Source organism: Miscanthus floridulus, chromosome 9, assembly GCF_019320115.1.
Source record: "Miscanthus floridulus cultivar M001 chromosome 9, ASM1932011v1, whole genome shotgun sequence".
Lineage (NCBI taxonomy): Eukaryota > Viridiplantae > Streptophyta > Magnoliopsida > Poales > Poaceae > Miscanthus > Miscanthus floridulus.
Window position 1 is genome coordinate 13,383,838 of NC_089588.1, and position 25,372 is coordinate 13,409,209.

At 45.1% G+C, this 25,372-nt stretch overlaps 1 long non-coding RNA gene across 2 annotated transcripts; it reads left to right on the forward strand.

Annotated features, from left to right (window-relative positions):
* The first annotated feature begins 16,123 nt into the window (after nucleotides 1–16,123).
* LOC136481381 (uncharacterized) lies at nucleotides 16,124–24,342 on the forward strand. 2 transcript variants are annotated; one of them, XR_010764694.1, is made up of 4 exons: nucleotides 16,124–16,893; nucleotides 17,393–17,473; nucleotides 19,883–20,004; nucleotides 24,123–24,342. It is a non-coding gene; the product is annotated as an uncharacterized lncRNA (long non-coding RNA). The 2 variants fall into 2 exon arrangements; XR_010764693.1 differs by having other exon boundaries at nucleotides 16,124–17,473.
* The last annotated feature ends 1,030 nt before the right edge of the window (nucleotides 24,343–25,372 follow it).

Consider the following 25,372-nt stretch of genomic DNA (forward strand, 5'->3'; position numbering starts at 1 on the left):
TCAAATACTACTTTCACATCCTTGACCATTGCGAGTACATCTTCCCCGGTTCGGTTATAAGGCTTCTTCCGGTGGTCTGGCTTACCTTTAAAATACTTCCCTTTCTTTCTTACTTGATGATTCAAAGGAAGGAATCGACGATGGCCAAGGTACACGACCTTTCGACATCTTTTCAAATATATACTGTCAAGGTCATCAAAACAATGTGTGCATGCATTATAACCTTTGTTTGTCTGACTTGAAAAATTACTTAAAGCAGGCCAATCATTGATTGTTATGAACAACATTGCTCGTAGGTCAAACTGTTCTTGTTTGTACTCATCCTAGACACATACACCTGGTTTGTTCCATAAAACTAGAAGTTCTTCAACTAATGGCTTCAGATAGACATCAATGTCGTTGCTAGGTTGCCTCGGACCTTGGATGAGGATCGGCATCATAATGAACTTCCGCTTCATGCATAACCATGGAGAAAGGTTGTAGATACATAGAGTAACTGGCCAAGTGCTATGACTAGTGCTCTGCTCCCCAAAAGGATTCATACCATCTGTACTTAAGGCGAACCTTAAGTTTCTAGCCTCATTTGCAAACTCTGGAAATTCCCTGTCTATCGCTCTCCACTGGGACCCATCAGCTGGGTGTCTCAGTATATTGTCTACCTTACGGTCTTCTTTATCCCACCGCAACAACTTTGCATGGTCTTTATTTCTGAACAAACGTTTTAAGCGTGGTATTATAGGAGCATACCACATAACCTTGGTAGGGATTTTCTTTCTAGGACGTTGTTCACCCTCGACGTCACCAGGATCATCGCGCCTGATCTTATACCGCGATGCTTTACATACCGGGCATTCATCCAAATTCTCATATTCATTGCCATGGTAGAGGATGCAGTCATTAGGACATGCATGTATCTTCTAGATTTTTAATCTCAAAGGGCAGACAACCTTTTTTGCTTCATACGTAGTGGTGGGCAATTCATTTGGCTTCGGAAGCATCTTCTTTATGAGGTTCAATAAATTCCCAAATGCCTTGTCGGATACACCATTCTTTGCCTTCCACTGTAGCAATTCCAGTGTTGTACCCAACTTTTTTTGCCCCTCTTTGGTCGTCGGGTATAGCAACTTCCTATGATCCTCAAGCATGCGCTCGAACTTAACTTTCTCTTTTTCACTTCGCATTCTTGTTGTGCATCACGAATGGCATCGCCAAGAGCATCACCGAGATCATCTTCTGCCGCTACCTCTTCTTCATCTCCCCCCATTATAGTATCATCAAAGGCACCATACTGAGCAATAATGTCATCAATGTCTAAATCTTATCCTTCACCTTCTTCCATCATGACCCCACTTTCTCCATGCTTAGTCCAACATATATAGTTTGACATGAAACCTGACTTAAGCAAATGTGAATAAAGACTCATTGAGCTTGAATATTCTTTTAAATTCTTATATAGGGCACATGGACAGCACATGAAACCATCCTACTTATTTGCCTCAGCCACACCTAAGAATAGTGCACGCCCTCAATAAAGTCTTGGGAGCGGCGATCGGCATTGTACATCCAATGGCGTGACATAATCTGCATTACACGATAAATTATGAAAACCTTGAACATAATTAAGTATTTTATTACACAACATAGATGACACACATACGATTGATTAATTAACTAAGCCTGGCTACAACGTAAGCAATCCCAACTATCACTAAACAAACTAAAACTACAATGCACTTCAGTAACATAATTATTTCGTGACCGTACGCAACTAAAACAGACAAATCATTCGTCTGTTGAATATCAATAAGCTTCTCCTGCTGGCTCACTGCCTCATCATCAGCAGCCGCTCCCTCAAGCGCACCCCAAATTCTACACGTATGTAGCATAATCTTCCTCCCAGTACCAAACCATCGCATCCATTGCCCTCCCACTGAAATTAAAGCCAAAAAATATTTAGTCAAAAATATTCAAGAAAAGCAGGTCAATTAGCCATAATGCGTAAGAAACTCACATCGCGATCCAGGCACTTGTAGAAAACACGACCCTTGTTGGGTCCCTGTCTCTTGACTCGGTACTCCATCACAATCTTCTGCTTACACTTGCCGCAGATAATGAGAGGGAGTTCTGGCCTCAGTCGTTTCGCAACCGAACGAGAGGCCGAGGATCGGTACCAGTTGTCATCTACTTTCTATACTTATTCTTGCAAACTAGTGTAAATTTCACATTTTCTAAAATAATATATTTAAACAAAACTAAAATTATTTATTTATCTAACTAAACCATGAAATATGTACTATGAATAATAGTAAAATACCAAACTATCAAGTGATTTTACTATTGTAAATCATCATGTGATTTTGAGCTAAAAATGATATAGAAATCATAATCAAATCCACCATATCAAGTTACTTTCTATACTTATTTTTGCAAACTATTATAAATTTCTCATTTCTAAAGTAATATATTAAAAAATAAAAATATTTATTTATCTAACTAAACCATGAAATGTACTACATATACTAGCAATACTAAACTATCAAGTGATTTTGATGAACTAATTTAACTTTTGTTTATCCAAACATATATGCAAATCATCATGTGATTTTGAGCTAAAAATGACATAAAATCATAATAAAGTCCATCATATAAAGTTACACATGCATCTACATCGCAAAATGAGATAAGCTACTGATAAAACATAAGAGGATTAAGTTTGTTACCTCCAAAATCGAAGAGCAACACCAATGGAGGGGGAGAAAGCAAGAACAACAGCAAGCTGAAGAACAGAGGCAGTGAGTTTGAATGGAATGGCTCGGGCTCGGGGAGGAAGAAATGAGCTGGTCTATAGGTCAGGATAATTAGTCCCGGTTAGGGGGCCAAACCAGGACTAAAGATTTATCTTTATTCCCGGGGCATCACCCAAACCGGGACTAAAAGCTTTAGTCCCGGCTGGTATTCCTTTAGTCCCGGTTGGTAATATCAGCCGGGACTAAAGATCCCTACCCCACGAACGACCGTTGGGCAGGAAGACTAAAGGAACCTTTAGTCCCGGGGGCAAAAAATGCCGAGGCTAATGTCAAATTGGGACATCGTTCTAAAGTCTGTTCTCTAGTAGTGCAAGGTGCGCCGTTTTGCGCTGGCCCGGTTGGGAGCGGATGGCTACAAGGGGGCATTCACCAATGTTGAGGTGCAGTTGGCTTTACTTCTTCACCACCTCTCCCAGTATCTTCGAATTTACCTTTTACATGCTGTCACATAAAATGCAAACGCTGGCAGAATGGCCATCAGTGACATGCATAATGAACACTTTAAGGTTGGGATATTTAACTTATTGCCGTCCTTACGGATGGCACCTCTCCGTTTGCCAGTTATAGAATGGCATCTACACAATTGCTATCTGAAAACAGTAATCCTCCTACGTATTTGCCACTTTTGCTGATATGGCACGCCACGTCGACACGCCAGCGCAGCAGCGTCCCTGGGAACCTCTACAGGGCACACGAAATTACCTGTTTACCCATGTTGCTTCTCTCCCACTCCATTTGCCTACGCGTGGGCCCTCTCCCTCCCCCCCCCCCATCGCTGACGCGTGGGCCCCACACGTCAGCTTCTCCTTCAACTCTAAACATCACCACACAGCCAGAGGAAGGGGAGGAGCTCGTGCAGTCCCGGCCAGTGTTTTTCTCCATCCTCGGTCACCTTCTCCGGTGAGCCGGCTGCGCTGCGAGCAAGTTGTGCCGTGGGCGAGCTAAGTCGCGCGCCAGCTGCGCAGCGGGCGAGCTGTGCCGTGGGCGAGCTGTGCCGTGGGCGAGCTCTGCCGCGAGCAAACTCCGCCGGCCGCGAGCGAGCTCCGCCGCACGCCAGTTGTGCCGTGAGCGAGCTGCGTCGCAGGCGAGCTCCGCCGCGCGCCAGCTGCGCCGTGAGCGAGTTGCTCCATGAGCGAGGTCCGCCGCACACCCGCTGCGCCGCGAGCGAGTTGCGCCGTGAGCGAGCTGCGTCGTGGGCGAGCTCCGCCTCGTGCGAGCCGGCCTGGGTGAGCTCTGCCGCGGGCACGTCTTCTTCCTCCATTACGGATTTGGCGTCAGGGAGGCGTGGGCGCGCAACTCCTTCCTCGGCTCCAACGGGCACGGCCCTGGTGGCGCGAGCGCAGCCGGCCGGCACTGCACGAGGTCCTCCCCTTCCCCTGGCTGTATGGTAATGGCGGGACGTTGAAGGAGAGGCTGACGTGTGGGGCCCACGCGTCAGCGAGTGGAGGGAGAGGGCCCACGCGACAGCGAGTGAAGTGTGAGAGAATCAGCAGGGGTAAATAGGTAATTTTGCATGCCCAGTAGATGTTCCCAGGGACGCTGCTGCGCTGACGTGTCGACGTGGCGTGCCACGTCAGCAAAAGTGGCAAATACGTAGGAGTATTACTGTTTTGGATGGCAATTCTGTATGTGCCATTCTAAAACTGGTAAACGAAGAGGTGCCATCCGTAAGGATGGTAATAAGTTAAATATCCCACACTTTAATGTTGGTGGTGGCTGGCTACAATCATTGGATTCCAAAAGTACTCGCAACAGGACATGGATCTTATTTGCTTTCTGCATTAACAATCATGATTTGTTGGGCTTATTTTCTAGATATCATACCGCCTGGACGTCTTTTGGCCATCTACTGGCATCCAATACACATTGTTTTTCATAAATTAGATCTTCTCCACGCTCCCACCACAAGGATTACTGGGGTGGGACTCCTCAAACACATCTACCATAGTCCTAATCAATGAACTGGATGTTCACCGCCCCACCTCTCAAACTCAAACTAGCTAGTACTGTTTACTGGAAGTACTCAGTTCTCCAAGACTACGACCGTCGGCGCTCTCGCAAGAAGGCACTTGTAGCCTAGTTCCAGGGACTTGTGCGACCTCAACCGTGGTATAGGTTCATCAAGCACAGCGTGAGAAAATTCAAAATTGGTTGCTGATACTCTCCGGGCTATAGATGGCCCGCCAACCGACGGTACCAGGTCTCGGAAGATGAACATGGACAGTGCTGGGTATGACTGGTCATGGACCTGCAGGCAACAAACTCACACGGGCACCATAGTGATTTAGCACATAGCAACCTGCTACTGTGACATGTCACTGCACCATAGTGATCGGCCAGAGGACGACTTTCCCCTGCTGGCGGTGGCCGAGACAGACACTTTCCATGAAGTTGCCACAGCATTGTCAAGATACTGCGCCTACCTGGTGACATTTCTTCTGGAGTTCCTCCCGGAGCACAGCCTGACCACCAAAGAAGTCTTCCAAAATGTCATACAGGATGCACAGCGTGCACTAGGATTGACGTATATGGAGAAGGAGAAGCACACCAAGATCCAAACAGGCCCGGCCCTAGGGCGGGGCGAGAGGGACAACCGTCCCAGGCCTAGGGAGCCGCATGGGCCCCACCCCAGGTACGCAAACACTAGTAGTATTCGGCGTATGTGAGCCTAGTAACAAACATACGTACGCAGAGTCGTAGACGCAGGCACGCTGCAGCAGCGACTCCTCGGTCCTCATGACGACGCGAGACGCTTTGGGCCTTCGACTGCGAGTCGCGGAGTCGGTGACTGTTCATTCTCTTTCCATTGCATACGACTGCGACTCTGCCGCTCTGCGAGTCGCCAGCGGGCGGCGGGAAGCCAGGCAGGCACGGCCACACGTGAACGAGTGAGACTGAACGTGAATACATGATCCGCATAGGTACGAATCTCTGATTCTCTGTCGTATCTCCTGTACAATACATAATTCCCTACTCCCTCCGTCCCTAAATATCTGTCGTTCTCGCTTTCTGAGAAATGACTCTGATTAAATTTATATAAAAAATATTATTTTTTATGATACATAATTGATATCATTAGATAGATCTTTTAATCTAGTTTTTTAATAAATTTATTTGGAGATACAAATGTTGCACGCATTTTCTACAAATCTAGTCAAACTTGTGGCACGAAAACCGAAAACGACAGATAATAAGGGAGAGAGGGAGTATTCCCTAACCATGTACTGCCGACTGCTAAGGTAAAGGTTAATCATTGATTCAGATTTCACAGACCCGGACGGACATCATTTGGAATTTCATATTTGCAAATTGTTTAATCTTTGACTAATTGTTTCTATAAATTTTAACGGTACCATGTCATCAAGAAAGTATGCTTCTGACAATGACAAAAGGAAGAAGAAAACACGAATAGATGTTTTGATACAATAACATAGAGGGGCTCTTCATAAATTTCTTAACAGATGATTTGAGATATGGAGGAACCAGCTAACGCTAATCGAGAAGATCCAAAGATTAAATGGATTGGAAACATTAATCACTGAGAAGCGATTGTTGGAGATTGATATTGACACCATCATCGAGGTCTTCGCATCGAGGAATGTTAGAAGAAAATTTTGAGGTAATTCAATATGTATACAAATTATTTCACATGAATATTGCTTTTGCATTCAGTTAACTGCTTATTAGTAACATTTTGTATATTTGTGTATATATACTGGCCATGAATGGTACTAGTATTACCATGTTTATATAAAAAGGCCCAAAATTTTAGTTTCGTTATAGGTCCAAAAAATCTCAGGAGCGGCCCTGGATCCAAAAGCTAAAGCTACCACCCCGGCATAAGCAGACTACCTTCGACAAGGGGGTCAGGCTGGGACGGCAACCGGAGAAGCTCAACACCAGGCTGCGGTGGAAGGTGACCATGGCAGAGTTCTGGGCGGAGACGATCCTGTACGTCACGCCGTCCGACAACACGGAGGCACACATTGAGCACCTGGCTAAAGGTGGAGAGTTCGTGACCCACCTCTAGGCCATGCTCTCCAACGCCGGCATCCTCAAGCGGGCAACAGGGGACTGGAATCCACCTGCTGGCGCTGACGCTGCCACTGCCACATAATAAGCAAGCAATGTGTGCGCTGACACGGCCAGTCTCGTATTGTGATGTTGGGTCACGTCCAATTTGGTGTTCCATTTTGTCTGTCCGCCCTAGCTTTACGGTTTTTATTTGCTTGTTTAGTTGAGGTCATTCACTACGTGTTTTAGCTTGCACCCATATCACTGCTACAGGAATGGTTTATAGGGACGGCTGGTGAGGCTTTGTAGAGGCGGCCCGATCAACCGCTCCTACCATACCGTCTCTACAAATCATGTATTTTTAGGGGCGGTTCCTAGACCGCCCTTACAAATCGATTTGTAGAGGCGGCAGGCAACACCAGCCGCCCCTACAAATCGATTTGCAGGGGCGGCCGGTATCACCAGCCGTCTCTACAAAATCGATTTGTAGGGACGATCGTAGTACCAACCACCCCTATAATACCTGTTTGTAGGGTCGGTTCAGTTTAGAACCGCCCCTACAGTACATTTTTCCACACAAAAAAATCCAAATTTATAATTCAAATTCGACCAGCACATATATATATATATATGTATATATATATATATATATATATATATATATATGTGTGTGTATATATATATGCATATATAATTCAAATCTGACCAGAGCATATATAATTCAAATTTGACCACAAGCACAAGAGCATTATATAAACTACCATTAAAAGTCCAATTCACAAGAATATATACAATCCATCATTAAATAGACATAATTCACGAGTCTAATTCATTCCACAAGTTCAAACCATCCCACAAGGTAAGACCAATGTTAAATTTCATACACATTGTTATCAACGGCCTAGAGCTAGCCTTTCAGTCTCACAAAGGTGTTGGTACTGGCGATTTTTACCTAACTCGGAATCTCGGTCATGGTCCAATATGAAGTTGCAAAGGTCGCCGACGAGCTCTAAGAGTTGGTCATCCTTGTATGGGTCTCTTTTCATTTCTCTCTCTTCTTTCCACTACAAGAGAACAAGTTTCGGTTTAGTATTTCATATCATGTGTGAAGTTTTTATACTATGGGTGAAGAGGTTCAAACTTACCCTTAAGAGGGCTCCTGTAGGCACCGGTGTTACTCATCATAGAACATACATAGTATCTACAATGTACATTCACGGGCTTCTGCTTAGGGCACTGTGTGTTTTGCATATGGAAATGTTAAGTAATGCTTTTGATAGCCATATAATGTAGTACTAAAGTAAGTTACACTTACCCCACATAGTGTTTTTATAGACAACCTTTCCTTCCTTACTGGATCATGCCTTTCGTGATATTCATTGACATAGAACCTGAATGCCCTGTTCAAATTATTTTAGCAAATGCAACTTGTTAGTATCCAAAAGTGAACGTTACAAGTATGTATACAAACATATAAACTAATGAGGATTGTCGATATCTATACGTCTTGAGAATCGATATGAAGTCTTTGTATATTACCGGGTCCCTATCTATTGAATCAAAGACCCATGCGATGCTCCTCCTAACATCGACGCCTATACAAATCTAGTGGTTGCTGCATGAATTTAATCATAGAACTAGATAAGCTCTTTTGCATCGAATAAAATATATCGAACAAAGCTTTAAGTTTAGAGTTGAACTTACTCAAAGTTGTATGCTAGCCATATAGTAGAGTGCTGTTGGAGATTTTTAAAAGTCAGGGCAATGTATGCCAAAACCTTAAGGGACTCTTGCCTTAGTTTCTTCGCACGGATGTCCTCTTTCTCCCAAAGGGTCTTTCCAGCAGCTAGCTCTTTGGCATCTAGTTTTCACTGTCTAGGGTAATTAAAATTTATTTGTGCTATAGCTTGCTGGTCTATATACCCGGCTTTCACACTTGGCATTTGTTTTACAATGTGCACTTGCATTCTACAAATCACGGTGTGGGTTAGTTACAACAAAATCCAAAGATTACATTCATATCATATCGGGAGGGCAAGGACTTATAGGCACCACATGCGAATTAGATTCATTTCCATTGCTTCAAGGTGAAAGCATGTCTACATGTCATTGAAGTTAAAGATAATTTTCCTGGCTAGGCTTCTAAATATGCCGGCGGGGAAGCATGCTTGTATGAGGTCTATGCTCGTTAGGAGAACACACAAGTACCAATCATGGAACCATCTCATTCCAAGTGGTAGGCGCTGGATGTCCTGGTTTGGTAGGAAAGGCTTGATAAGTCCTTAATCGACACTAGCTTCTTTACATTCGCTGAAAACCCAGTCGGGACTTTGACCCCCTCAGGAAAGTGCATATACCTCTCTTCTCTTCTAGAGTTAGGTTGAAGCACGCTGTGGGCATAGTGTATTTTCCATTAGCCTCAGGTACCGGATGAAGTTGTGGCATCACTATTAGCTACATCATGTCTTTCCGTGATTTCAGACCATCCTTTGACTTGCCTGTGTCCATCAAGGTAGCAATGAGACTCTCAAAGACATTCTTCTGCATGTGCATAGCATCAATGGCATGAGGGACCTCCAAGTCTGGCCAATAAGGCAGATACTGAAAGAAGATCGATTGTTTCTTGAAAGGTACGCTTTCGACAGGAGGTGTGCTTCTATCTCTGTTCGTTCCATCCGGATTCTTTTTTCCATAGACGACGCGTATATTTTTCACCATTCTGTACACGTGTTCTCCATTATGACGTCTCTCCGGAGGGGGTTCAATCTTCGGGGTGTTGTCCTAAAATCTAAAGAACAATTTGCTACAGTACTTGTGACTTATCTTTAAGAAGCGCTGGTTCCTTAGGTAAACTATCTTCTTGGATGCATCCAGGAACACCCATGTAGTACCATCCAAGCAAAATAAGCATCCCGTCTTCCCTTTGATCTGTCTAGATAAAGCAAACACCATGGGGTAATCATTGGTAGTAACAAATATTATTGCTCTACATATAAAGTCCTCCTTTCAGAACGCCTCGTAAATCGGCTCCCCATGCCTCCATAGCCTCTCCATTTCTTGCATCAAAGGCTCGAGGAACACGTCTACATCAATGCCTGGTTGTTTAGGGCCAGAAATAAGAATAGTGAGGAGAAGGTAATTTCTCTTCTGACACAACCACGTTGGGATGTTATACATGGTCAAGATCACTGGCCAAGTGCTGTGGTCGCTCATCCTCTCATTGAAGGGATTCATTCCATCGATGCTCAAGCCAAACCGTACATTTCTTGGGTCATCGCTGAATTCTTTGTGCTTCTTATCGATCCTTTGCCATGGACTACAATCAGCCGGGTATGCAATCTTATCATCATCCACCTTGCGCTCATCATCCTACCATGTCATGAGTGTGGCTTCTTTAGGGTTTAGGAAGATATGTCTCAAGCGGTAGGTCACTGGCAGGTACCACATTACTAAGGCAGGAATTCTTCTCTACTTTGCATCATTGCCTAATGGAGTGTCCTCTAGGGGCTGAGATTCTTGTACCACCTTTTTTTGTACCCTTCTTATTCCTCTTTTTCCCCTTGGAGGCTTCGTCCCCACCGTAAAGGTCATTGTTCTTGTACCAGTTGGCCCCACACCGGGGACATTTATCCAGTGACTTGAATGTTTTACCATGAAAAAGAATACAGTGGTTGGGGCATGCATGGATTTTTTCAACCCCTGTTGTCAATGGACTTATGACCTTCTTCGCTTGGTATGTGTGAGTTTGGTTGTGGCAGCACCCATGATAGGAGACGCAATAGATCATTGAAACTAGAGTCTGACCAGCCATACTTAGCATTCATGATGAGTAGCTCAAGCACAAAACGTAGCAATGTCCAATGTGTCGGACAGCCCTTTTCAACACCATACACAGTCTCCTTCGATGCTTTTGTCACCCTTTCTAAATTTTCTAGATCTTTTGGGCTCTTTAGTAAAATCTCTGGTCCAAGGACTCGAATCATTTCCTCTAAATCATCAAAATCATCTTCATCACCAACATGTGCTCCCCCATCATTATTGGCACCACCTTCATCGTTACCATCCCAACCACCAGCATCACCACCTTGTTCATTGCCAAACTCAGGATCTATTTGTACATCAAGCACTTCTGAGTATTGGGACATGTATTCTAGGGTTTCGGCGGCGTCTTCTTCATCATCATCATCATTATCAACAACTGTTGTTTCACCATAATGAATCCACACTGTGTAGTCCTCAACAAATCCTCGCACAATCAAATGTTCTCTGATGATACTCATATCTGTCCATGCCATAAGGTTCTTGCAATCTTTACAGGGACAAATCATTGTATCCTTATTCTCTGTCAACGTCGCTTCATGCTTCTCTGCGGCTTCAATAAATTTGTCCACCTCTTCACGGAAACCTGAACCTTAACGAACCATACATCCAAAACTTCTTGTACTCCATCTTTTAAAACACAACAATCAAAGAAAATACATTAAAGGACTATAAATTCAGATATATATATATATATAAAGGAATCAAATTAATAATTAATTACTTGACAATAATTCTATATACTTCAGATATAAATAAATATAAATATAAAATAAAATTACAAGAAGCATATCAAACACACACCATGGTAGAGGGTAATTAATTAATTGCCTATTTATCAATAAATAATTAAAAATATATATTTATTAATTAAAATAAATAATTTCAAAGATAATCATTTGCAACAATTAATATTTTACCCACTGCCTTTCATGCAAACCCTATTCCAATTTCATGAAACATAAATTTACAAAATTAAAATAAAAAAAAAACCTAGATCTAGATCTAAATCTACATGTACATGAAACATACAAGAAACTATGGTGTAATCTCAACTAAAATCAAGTAAGATCGACTAATAAATGGTGTAATCTCATTTATCTAACTAATTTACACTAATAGCTTCAAAACTATAGTCTAATTTGCTTCATACAAAGCTCAAGCACCATAGAAGAGGGAGAAAAGTAAAACTCTAATTACGATCACTAACCAACCATTAAAACTTTAAATAAAGGCTTGGAATTGCATTTTCTTATCTTGTACAACCTCTCCACGAAAATATTTGAGATCAAAACCTTCCCCTTAGTAGAGCAATTTTTGGCAGGAGCCCAAGGCCTCCAACCTTTTTTGCTTGGGTTGGGGAGAGTGGCCCGAGGTAGAAGAAGGTGTCTGCTATATATACAACGGACATTTGTAGGGACGGCTCAACCGCCCCTACAAATGGACACAGCAGGGGCGGCTGGTAATAGCCGCCTCTACCGGCCGCCCCTACAAATCGACGCATTTATATGGGCGGCTCGAATTACTAGCCGCCCTCTACTATGCCATTTGTAGGGGCGGCTGCTGTGCTGGAGCCCGAGCACGTCACTATAGGGGCTGCTCCAATGCTAGCCGCCCCTAAAAAAGCCCCGTTGCTACAAACTGTTTTTCATGTAGTATATGTATTTTACTTTCAAGTCGTCTGGGCTTGTATTTGTGTACGTACGTTTTTGTATCTCAGTATGTCATTGGGCCCAATATTGTTTGTACGTGTACGTGATTGTTTATCATGACTGCACATGTCATGACTTGCATCCTTAATTTGTTCTTCTAGAGCTCCAGGAATATATGCCCTCCTAGTCCATTGCATGCATCAGAGGATCAACAACAGGAATAGATGAAGAACAATGTCTGGATATACGTATTTTATTCCAGAGTGCTTGTATATGATGATGTACCCAGCTATATTTTAATATAATTCTTCTTTCGTCTAAAAGAAACTATAAAATCCAGTAACAAAAACCCTCCAACTGTTGACACCAAATAAATTTAGCCCTCTAACTGATTTTAAAGGTGATTTTCTATTTGCAAAATAATAAAAATCAAGTTTGATGTCTAAAAATTATAATTAATTTATTTTAAATAAAAATACAAAACTAGTTTCTGCTTTTCTAAAACATTTATCTATGTGTTGATACTCCATTTAGAGTTGTTTTGATCTGATTTGAGATAAATAAATAATGAGCACGACTACAAGCAATAAAAGAAATACAAACATAAATAAACTAGTTTCAAATACTTATATATAGATCATAAACTGGTAGAAAAAAATGACACTAGTTCCATGTTTCTTTGATTTAATATGAATTTTAATAGAACAAACCATATTTTTATTATTTTTAATAATAGAAAACCACGTACTCCCTCCATCCAAAAATAAGAGCAGTTTTAGGATGGAGGGGGGAAACTAATGCTACTATAAAATTATATATATACCCCTATCAAAAGGTATAGCAATATACAATAATTACACATTAAAAATAGAGAAAGTAGCAGAAAGTACTAGTTGTGGTTCATGGTTTAGAAGTGCACTTATTGTGGGATAAATTTTAAATGCTAGAAGTATACTTATTTGAGACGAAGGAAGTATGAAAGAAGCGAGATGACCAAATTTATCTAGTTTCAACAGTTATAGTATGTCCATTGTCTGATTTGGTAATTGAAGGTTCAAAATCAGACCGGCATGTTACGTGAAGGTAGGAAAATACTCTATCTGTCCAAAAATAAATTCTCACTTTTCGAGAAGTCAAATAGTTTAAAGTTTGACCAAAGTTAAAAAAATACTAACATTTATGATATAAAATAAATATCATTAAATTAATTATTATGGAATATATTTTCGTAGTAAATCTAGTTGGAGATATAAATGTTAATATTATTTACTATAAACTCAGTTAAACTTAAGCTACTTTATAAATGTTAATATTATTTATTATAAACTTAGTTAAATTTAAGCTACTTTGACTGGTACATCGCTCATAGTTATATTATTTTTAAGAGGGAAGGAGTACATTTTACTCAATATTAAATAGCACTGCATTTCCTACGTGGACTGCGAACAAAGTAGATGTCGGCATATGGTGACCGTTGATGCCTACGTGTGGTGCATGCGCCAGCTAGTGCAAAATTTCCCAGCCTTGCATGTACGGTACGATTACTTTTCTCCATCCGAGGTCATTTAAAAAATTCGAATTTGAATATACGAGAACTTCAAACTATTTTCTGGGACCGAGAGTCTAACCATAATATAACTCTTTAATTAGATACTTAATGTAATTAGCTAGTTAATGTTGCTATTTGTACTTTATTCTTTGTCTTTCCTCCATATTAATTTTTAATAGCATCTTATATAATTAAGAATTAGGTCTTTCTATTGTTTTATCTCCATCTCTTCTTTTTATTGTTGCCTAGTAAAGATCTTCGTCGCCACTAAGACACCCTCTAATTACCTAGTTAATTTTGATTAGTGCTTTGCTCCCTCAGAATTTGTCCAATGATATCTATATTATTTAGAGTAAGTCTTCATGTTATCTCCCTAATCTTCTTTATTCCTGTTATTATAATTATATTGATGGGTATGATAAAAAATAATTATATTATATTGATGGGTGAAAGTTAAAGGTCTAGACCTAATTAATTTTGTTCTGTTTAATTTTCTCTATAATATTCGGTGTTGTTTTTTTAGTTTTCTTTTTGTACTGTCAATTTTTGCACTAACTGAATGTTACCGGTTTGAACGGCCTCCCTATATTTAAATCGTGGCTCCGCCTTTGACCACACATCAGGGACCGTCGAGAGAGTCCTCTATAGTTGTGACAGACAACAACGGACGAAGAAAATACAGATACAGATATTGAGTGTAGCTAGTACAGATAGTTGTTAATGCCGGTTATGTGTACAAATGTTTTTTTTGGTTATGTATATATACAATCGATTTATTTGTATTTCGTCGTACATAATTGTTAGCGGTCGAGAGAGTCCACCTATAGTTGTGACAGACAACGGCAGACGAAGAAAATACAGATACACACAACGCTTACTCGCTTAGCGATATGATGACGAAAACCAACCTGTCACTCGCTTAGACGACCACAGTAACATTGTTAGCGGTTTGAACATAATTGTTAGCGGTTTGAACAGTCTTCCTATATGTAAATCTTGGCTCCGGCCGCCTCTAACCACAGGGCAGTGACGGACCTATAGTTGTGACAGACGAAGAAAATACAGATACAGATAGCGAGTGTAGGCCAAGCACGTCTGGAGGAACGTGGTGCGAACCACGCAACGCTTACTCGCTTAGCGATGACGAAAACCAGCAGTCTGTTCTTGTGGTTAGAAATGTACGCTAAAGATAAAAGAAGAGCAAACACGCGTGCAAGCCAATTAAGACGACCTAGCTTATTGCCCTTTTCTTTTCCATCTAGAAGAAGAAGAAGAAAGACCTAGCCAGGTACCGCTGCTTGTAGTTGTCCTCCACTGCATCTGCAGCGACCCAGAGCAAAGCAACCCCTTCCTCTCCGATTCTTGCTGTCCTGTCCGATCCTCCCAAATCTTTAGCTCCCTGCTGCTTACCTGCATGCACTCCTGCAGCCTGCAGGGTGCAGCGTCCATACCCGGCCGTGTTCACGAAGCGGCGAGCCTTGAGGGAGAATAATGGGGTCACTGCTGTCTCCATGGCTGCCATCTCCTCCACACTAGTGCTCGTCGTTGGCCGTGTGGTGGCGGCGATGGTGACGCTGAGCCTCGAAACCAAGCTGATGGCCCTATCGTTGGCATGGGTTGGCCTCTACCGGCTTCAGCGTGTCCTGGTGGGAAAGCGGCGTAGCTCGGGGCACTCGCTCGTGCAGTACGGTGCAATGGTAGCCTACTATCTGCCAGCAAGTCATCGTCAACAACCTCACCCTTCTTTGATGATGATGATGGTGGTGATGATGATGAGGCTAACAGTAATAACAGCCTGCAGCTGGATTATTGTTGCAGATATCCCTTTGTGCAGGGGGGAAATGTGAAGGACCGAAACGACGACCATACACTACGTGAAAAACGGTTTGTAGCAACGGAACAAATTTTTTGTAGGGGCGGTTGGTGATGGAGCCGCCCCTACAATGGCGTGCTCGGGAGGCTAGAGACCAGCCGCCCCTACAAATGGAACAGCAGGGGCGGCTGGTGATACGAGCCGCCCCTACAAATGGGTCTGATTTGTAGAGGCGGCTCATTTGTTAGCCGCCCCTGTTGTGTCTATTTGTAGGGGCGGTTGAATCACAAGCCGCCGCTACAAATCGCTACAGCCCATCTCAGCTCAGTCACTCACAACCGCAAGATTTAGTATCGGACGGCCGAAATATATATATATATATATATATATATATATATATATATATATATATATATATAGAGAGAGAGAGAGAGAGAGAGAGAGAGAGAGAGTCTCCAAACCGGCTCCATGTCATTCTCCTCCTCCTGACTGCGGCCTCGGCCCTCACCGCACCACCATCGACATCCTCCTCCACCTTCTTCCCCACCACCAGAACTACTCTGTTCGTGCGAGCTCTTGCGTGCCTCCAACGCATGGCGGACGGAGGCGGCAACGCGTAGCCCCAGGCGGACGGAGGCGGCGGCCCTTGCGAAGCACGACCGAGGGCGTCCAGGACAAGGCCGTGGCGGAGCGGATCTGGTCGTCGGTGGCGCGGATCCAGCCGTCAGCGCCGCGGATCCGGCCGTCGGTGCCGTGGATCCAGCCGTCAGCGCCGCGGATCCGGCCGTCGGTGTCGCGGACGACGGAGCTCGCGCGTGCGAGATGGAGGCGGCGCCGCGGGCGAGCGAGCACAGGAAAGCGACGCGGGTGCGCCGGAGGTCGGAGCTCCCATGAGCGCAGGCGAGTCGCAACTGGGAAGCCGGCTGCTCGGGCGTCCCCCGCCATGTTCTCGGCGGATGCGGACGAGCTGAGGATCTAGGCGAGTCGTCCAGGAGGATGCGGGAGCACCATGGCCGCCCGTGCATCCACCACCGGCGAGATGGATCTACCAGTGCGTGTGAAGGACGCGAGCGCGCGGCCGGGAAGATGGGGGAGGGATGCAGGAGCGCATACCATGGTTTTGGCGGCCGCTGTGGGCAGGACGAGGCTCCCATCCAATGCCCCGTGTCAGTTGTCACCAGCTTCTCCCCTCACCCTTTCTGCAGTAGTAACCCATGCATACAGCAAGAGCATACCCAGGTATGGTGCTGTGCATCCAGTGTTTTTCTTATAGTTCTAGATCTTCATGTTCCAATGGTCTTTTGCAAAAACAAATCAAGTGCAACAGTATATAGAGTTTCTTTTATGAAACCAATTGAAGTTGATGAATAGAATTTACAGTTTCCACTACATATTTATCCTTCAGGTTAGGATAAAATAGAAAAATACCTATTATTTAATTAGGTTATTTCAGTTTATGTCATCATGGTGGGATGATTGTTTGCATATGTATCAACCTTCGGTTTAGCTGCATAAAAAGTCCTCTTAGAAATTTCAGCTCCTACTTATACACAAACATCTTTAGATCATTTTCCCTTTCGAGTCCATCTAAGCACTGCTTTTTATTAGATGGAAGGGACAATTCATTGAAACCAGTTTCCCTTATGATACAAAACTGATAAATGTTGGCTCCTTTTTCTTCTTCAGCAATAATCATCATGTTCTTTGTACTGTTGCCAATTTTCCTTTTTCACTGGAGGATGCCTAGTTCACGGTGTCCCCTACCTCCATCGCGTGCTGTTCAGTCTGCTAGCAGCGTCTGCTGTCTATCCTGTCAAAGGTGACAATACTAACTGATAGTGCTTTAATTTTGCATTAATAATTGAGTCATATGCATTGTGGGTCCTTGAACTTGTCTTGGGGTGCCACTTAGGTCCACAAACTCTTAAATCGTACTTCTGCAACCCTAATGTTGTTTAAGTATGCCACTTAGGTCCATAACTCATCGGAACAAGGTTTTGGCCGACATGGCGTGGACAGCGTGGCGCAAGCGCACGTGAGCCTGCGTCGTCCGCCGGAACTCGCCGACGTCGTGAGACGGGTCGCCCAGGTCGTCCTCGACGAAGATCTTGCAGCTTCCGCGAGGGCGCGGCCTCGTGCAGGAAGTGCACGTCCTCGGCGCCGCCGAGGTACTGGCCGTCGGCGAACACGCGCGGGAGTCGCGCGCGCCTGCGAAGCCAGGCCCGAGGAGCTCCGCGAGCTCGGCCTTGAAGACGGCATCACTACTGGAAACAGAGACTTTGCCGAGTGTAAAATTATTTGCCGAGTGTCAAAAATCGGACACTCGGCAAAGATCTTCTTTGCCGAGTGCTACACTCGGCAAAGAATTGCACTCGGCAAAGATTTCTTTGCCGAGTGTCGGGCACTCGGCAAACACGGGCACTCGGCAAAGGACTTCTTTGCCGAGTGCCAGACTCTCGGCAAAATCTCTCCACTCGGCATAGGCTGCCCGCGAAACGGCGCCCTGCCACGACCTTCTTTGCCGAGCGCCTGCGGTTAGGCACTCGGCAAAGATTTGTTTTTTTTTGTTTTTAATTTCTTTGCCGAGTGCCCCAGATCTGGCACACGGCAAAGATTTAATTTTTTTTTAAAATTCTTTGCCGAGCGTCTCAGATCTGGCGCTCGGCAAAGAAATTTTTTTATTTTTAAAATACTTTGCCGAGTGTCCCCTGGGCGGCACTCGGCAAAGATTCAATTTTTTTTTTATTATTTCTTTGCCGAGTGCTCCTGTGGATGCACTCGGCAAAGTGGAAATTTTTAAAAAAAATTAAAACATTCTTTGCCGAGTGCCTGATGGCTGGCACTCGGCAAAGACACCCTTTGCCGAGTGCCATGCCCCGGCACTCGGCAAAGTTTTTTTGTTTTTTTGTTTTTGGCCTCCAATTTTTTTGTGCAGCCTTTTTAAAGCACCAGGAACTCCTAGTTACAATTTGGGGATTTTTTGTGGCTTTTTGTTATATTTAGTTACTTTATTTCGTTTACTTGAATTTTTCCGGAAATTAGAAATTTGAACTGCACGTGGTACGAATAATGGAGTTTAATGATTCGAAAATTAATAGTCATGTTAGTGAGTGTTATGAGAGGCCGTATCCAGGAACGGACCCGAAATTTTGGACATCTTGTTCACGAAACATGTCCGCAAAAATTGCGTGTGAAGTGTTTATAAATTCTATAAAAAGCAAACGAAGTCCGAAAATCATGAAACTTGTTGAGATGTCGTGATATCATATGTGGAGGTTATGATAAAAATTTTAGAAGATTTCGTGCACGTTGTCACGTACGATGCTTACAAACCCACGACATCTCCACATGTGCCCGCGCGCCTGCGCCAGCGCGCCTGCGCTTGAGCCCAGCCACGGGACCCGCGAGCCCAAGAGCACTGCGCCAGTGCCGGCCGCCGCGTGCCCGCCGAGACCGCGAGCCCGCTCGCCCGCGCTCCCGCGAGCCCGGCCCGCACCCGCGAGAATTGCCCTCGCTGCCAACGCGCCCGGCCGCGCGCGCGCCGTGCTCGGCCGGCCCTGCCCCCGGCCAGCGCCGCCGCTGCCTTCGTGCCCTGCCACCGGCAGCGCCGTGCACACGGCTGGGCCCTTCCCCTAGCCGCCGCCCGCTGCCGAGCGCCAGGCCACGTCATGCCCGGCTGGCCCTTCCCCCGGCCGCGCAGCCCTGACCCCGGCCGGCCCTGTGCCCCGGCCGCGCCCCGTGGACCACTCGCCCCGACGCCATCCGTGCTCGACCCCGTCCCCGACTCCGCCTGATCCCGACGCCGCCCGCCCCTACCCCGTCGCCCGTCAGGTATGCTTTCTCACTTATTATTGTCGAGGTAGTGGTAGTTGTAGTAGTATTAGTTGTACTAGTGGTAGTATTAGTACAACTAGTGGTAGTATTAGTAGTAGAATTAGTGGTATTAGTAGTAGTACAACTAATGGTATTAGTTGTAGCAATAGTGGTAGTAGTAGAAGAACCAATGGTAGTAGTAGTAGCAATAGTGAAAGTAGTAGTACAAGTAGTGGTACTACTTGGATATATTCTTCTGCATGGATTGATATCCAAACTATATGGCTTCTGTTGAGCCATATGTACTTGTCGGCCATCGTGCCGTTGTTTTTTGCAGGTTTTGGAAACCTCACCGTGCAGGGGAGGTTCTACCGAATTTTTTTGTAAATAACAGTATTTTGTTCCATTTTTGTAGAGAAGAGCCCATCAGAGTTGAGTCGGAGTTCTCGCCACCGTGTCGGTCTACCTGCACTGCGTTGTCTCGCCACTGCACCGACCCGCCACGGCCCCGCTAGCCTGACTCCATCGCCACCCTAGGTATAACCCCTCTTTTCGTATCATTGTCGTAGATCGCGTAACCCAGTTAGGCGTCTCCCGTTCGAAAGAGATATGGTTGGAGGTATGCAGATCTTTGCATATCTATGACCGTATCTATTTCGGATTGTCCACGGTTTTTGGACAGCCCGCGGATGCGTAGATGGGTTAGTTTCCATGTTCTGCTCTAGTCCGAGACAGAGTTTCGGCATCACCTCCCTGTTGTTCTCCGGATACACACTCTTCTTTGGCAGGACGTGTATCTGGAGAACAGCGGGGAGGTGCTGCCGAAATTCTATCTCGGATAGGAGTAGAGCATGGAAACTAACCCCATCTACACATCTGCGGGTAGGATTAGGACCTATCCTCACCTATTAGACAGTAGGAACACCATGTAGATGCAATTAATGGTTACATTACTCGCCGATACATATGTTAGAGGATGGATGACCATCAGTGGATGTACACGGGCTGGAGAAGTCAGAGTGATTACACCACGGAATAGGATGAACAAGACCGATGCTTTCTTGAACAGTGCATTTGGCAACGCTGCTAAAGGACATTGCCTAGTTTTGTGTCCCTGCAGCAAATGTGGAAACAGGAGAAGGGTAAACAAGGTGGAAATGGGTAAACATCTTGTGAAGAATGGATTTACGCCGGACTACACCCGGTGGGTCCACCATGGTGAAGCCCATCGTATGAGAGAGGAGGTGGTGAGACCACGGGTGGAGGCTTTTGATGCTGATGCCGGGGTAGCAGACATGTTAGATGACTTTCACCAAGGACAGTTCGATGAGGGACGTGAGAAGGAGGAGATGAAGCAGCCGCACAGGCGTTCTACGATATGATGGACTCGGCACAGAAACCCCTTCATGATCGGTCAATGGTGTCTCAACTGGATGCCATTGGACGCTTAATGGGGTTGAAGTCCGAGTTAAACTTAAGTCGACCTGGCTTCGATAAGATGTTGGCCGTGATTAGCACCTTGCTTCCGGAGGGCCACATTCTGCCGAAGAGCATGTACGAGTCACAGAAACTCCTTCGAGCACTTAAGATGCCGTATGAGCAGATACATGCTTGTCCAAAAGGGTGCCTCCTATTTAGGAAAGAACATGAGCATGCAAAGTTCTGTCCAAAGTGTAAATCCTCCAGGTACCTAGAGGTAGACTCTGATGATGGCCAGAAGAGGCAACTTACGATCCCCATGAAAATCCTACGGTACCTTCCGTTCCTACCGAGGATCCAACGGCTATACATGACCGAGGAATCCGCGAAACAGATGACATGGCACAAAAATGGCAAACGGTACAATCCTGACAAGATGGTACATCCATCCGATGGTGAAGCTTGGATCCGCTTTAATGACAAACATCGTGACAAAGCAGATGAGGCTCGTATGTACGTGTCGCATTGGCAATAGATGGGTTCAATCCTTATGGAATGATGGCTGCCCCATACACATGTTGGCCCGTCTTTGTTATCCCCCTTAATCTCCCCCCCCGGTGTCTCCTTTCAACGACATAACATATTCTTGTCGTTGATAATTCCTGGACACCCAGGGAGTAATATGGGTGTATTCATGGAGCCCGTGTTTGATGAATTGGTCCGTGCTTGGGACGAAGGGGTATGGACATACGATCGAGCTACAAAGACAACCTTCAAAATGCACGTTTGGTACCACTACTCCCTGCATGACTTCCTGGCGTATGGGATATTCTGCGCCTGGTGTGTTCATGGGAAGTTCCCATGCCCAATATGCAAGGAAGGTGTGAGGTTTATTTGGTTGCAGAAGGGTGGCAAGTATTCATCGTTTGATAGACATCGTCAATTCCTACCTCTTGACCATCCATTCAGACAAGACATCAAGAACTTTACGAAAGGCGTCAAAGTGACAAACCCTGCACCGCGGATGATGAATGGTGCCGAGGTTCATGCTCAGATAGGTGCTCTCATTCCCAATGAAGAAGGTGGTTTTGTGGGATATGGTGAGCAGCATATGTGGACTCATATCTCGGGCATGACGAGGCTCCCCTATTTCGATGACCTTCTTCTACCACATAACATTGATGTAATGCACACTGAAAAGAATATCGCCGAGGCACTTTGGGCAACACTCATGGACACTGAAAAGTCTAAGGACAACCCAAAGGCTAGAGTAGACCTGGCAACATTGTGCGATAGACCAAATCAAGAGATGCAACCTCCTAGTCGTGGCAAGACCTGGAGAAGGCCTAAGGCTTGATTTCGTCTTGAAAAAGGACCAAAGGAGGGAAGTACTTGAATGGATCAAGAAGCTAATGTTCCCTGATGGGTATGCAGCGAATCTAAAGAGGGGAGTTAACTTAGGCACTCTGCGAGTCAACGGGATGAAGAGTCATGACTACCACATATGGATTGAGCGGCTTCTTCCGGCGATGGTTCGAGGCTATGTCTCGGAGCATGTCTAGCAAGTGCTGGCAGAGTTGAGCTACTTATTCCGCTAGCTTTGTGCCAAGGAGCTCTCTCGAACCGTCATTGATGACTTGGAAAAAGCGGCACCCTGTGTTGCTCTGTAAGTTAGAGAAGATCTTTCCACCCGCCTGCTTCTTGTCGATGCAGCATTTGATTGTGCACCTCCCGTATGAGGCATGGATGGGGGGGCCTATGCAGAACCGTTGGTGCTATCCAATCGAGAGATGTCTGAAGACTCTTCGCAAAAAATGTAGAAATAAAGCCAGAATTGAGGCTTCCATTGCAGAGGCATACATTCTAGAGGAGGTTTCGAACTTCACAGAGAAATACTACACTGAGAAACTTCCTAACGTTCATAATCCACCCCCTCGTTACAATGCTGGCGAAAATGAATCGAACCTCAGCCTTTTCCAAGGGCAACTTGGAAGCGCAAGTGCATCGACCACTAAGCAATTGAAAAATGAAGAGTGGCGCAGTATCATGCTATATGTGTTGACCAACCTTGTCGAGGTGCAACCGTTCATTCGGTAAGTTCTAAACGAACTTGTTTCATTTCGCTGTATGTCCTTGTTTCGTCGTCCAACCCCCTTGTTTCTCGTTGGTACAGGGAATTTCTTCGTCAATCCTGGCATGGATCAAGGCAACCTATCCCGCAAGAAAATGATACCCTTCTTTCACGGGGTGCGGGACCAGGGAGCCCCGATTTTATTTGTTGGTTCAAACAGAAAGCCCAAACTGATGCGCCTATAAGTGATGAGTTAAGACAGGTTGCAAATGGATGTGCCATTAGGGTCAAGTCATTTACCGGTTATGACGTGAATGGATATCGTTTTCACACAGCAAGCTACGAGCAGAGTCGGCCCAATCGACAAACCACAAACAGCGGAGTTGTTACGCCCGGCACTGATGGACTCGACTATTATGGAAGAATTGAAGAAATCTACGAACTATCATTTTATGGTTCCAAACCTCTTACTCCTGTCATATTCAAATGCCACTGGTTTCATCCTGGTGTAACGAGACGAACCCCTAAGCTTGGGCTAGTCGAGATTCGACAGGATTCCGTCTATCCAGGAAAAGATGTCTACATTATGGCTCAACAGGCCGTCCAGGTTTATTATACGTCATACGCGTGCAAAGACGTCGAGCATCTTAAGGGTTGGTCTATTATGCACAAGGTATCGCCACACGGTAAACTACCTGTCCCAAATGATGAAGATTATAACTTCAACCCAAACACATATGATGGAGAGTTCTATCAAGAAGAGGGGCTACAAGGGAGGTTTGACATAGACTTAACCGAAGAGATAGGAATGGAAGTAGATAATGAAAGGGATGATGACGAAGACGCTGGAGACGAGGTGCGAAATCTGAAGGACATACAAATGCTTGAGCGATTACATTTCGGCAATGACAATGAAGACAACATTCCTCCTTCGGATAGTGTTGATGAGTTGGACAATGTTGATAGTGATGACGAGACCTATGATCCAGCTAATTTCAATCATGAAGATTATTTCTAATACATGTAATACTATGTTTTTTGTAATTATGTTTTGTTCATTTTTGCATATATTTCTAATACATGTAATACTATGTTTTTTGTAATTATGTTTTGTTTATTTTTGCACCTATTTCTAATTACGTCTTGTTTTTCTTTTTTATTGCAGGTGATTGAGCAAAGATGGCGGGCGACCGTCATAGGTCTGTGAACTCGATTTACCAAAGACCACGCCGATCGCAGGAGGAGGCGGAGGGGGCGGCAGAGGGATCAAATAGGAGGAGGAGGACCGCTAGCCGCAGGAGGGGGCCGTCTCCTCCCATGCCATGTGAGGAGGACCGCCAGCCGCAGGAGGAGGTGGCGCCCGTGGACGAGTCAGACGAGGAGTTGGTTCGGCAGACGGAGGAGGAGGAGGAGGAGGAGGAGGAGGTGGAGGAGGAGGAGGAGGGGGGGAGGCGGTAGGCACGGGTTCCGCTTCCTCCAACTCCTCTTCGAGTGTCTACTTGCGAGGTCCCGCGAGCCTCCCACAGGTTCCGCTTCCTCACCAACGCCCAGTGATTCGCCCCGAAGGACAAAAGTAAGTAACTGTATATGTTATCACCACTACTTCATATGATATGATGAAAAAAACTAATAATTTTTCTTAATTACTTGTGCAGGAACTGGGTGGTTGTGTCGGGTGGTAGCGCACGGCTAGTCAACGGCATCCTGGGTCTTCTGTGCAGGCAAGCACTTCCCCGGCATTGTCACATACGCATCGAAGACGGAGCCGGCCTACTCGTTTGACCACTACGTCATCGCCTCCGATGCGGAGTACCCCAACAAGGCGGCGCGGGTGAAGGCAGAGTTTTGGGTAAGTCTCCCTTGCACAACATTGCTCAATACGTCGCATTCATTAGACTTTTCTTGAAATAATGAATCGATACATCGCTTTTGTATGCAGACTTATTATAGATGCGAGGAGGGATTTGAGGCCAGGGCGGAGCAGGCGACTACCAAAGCCTGTAAAAATCTCGTCACCGACATGCATCACGAGGCGCGCATCCAGGCCATCGTAACCTACTACGGGTCGAAGCTTGGAGAGAGGAAAACCAAGAAAGACACAAGAGAGATGCAGCTGACCCGGGAGCAGTACCTTGAGGTAAATGAAGAACATCAACATTGATTCGATTTGAGATTAAGTTGGTTTAATTTGATCTTCTTATATGTCCAATACTTGATGACGTGTAGGTGATTCCCTGGTGGTGCCAAGCGTATCCCGAGTGCTGGGCGATGATGGTGGACAGGTGGTTCACGGAGGAGTACCTCAAGATGCACAGGGATGCCCGGGACCGTCGTTTACTGATGCAAGGTCCAGCACACCATCAAGGCAGCCGCAACCTCGCCGGATACAAACAAGCATGGGTACGCGAATTGATT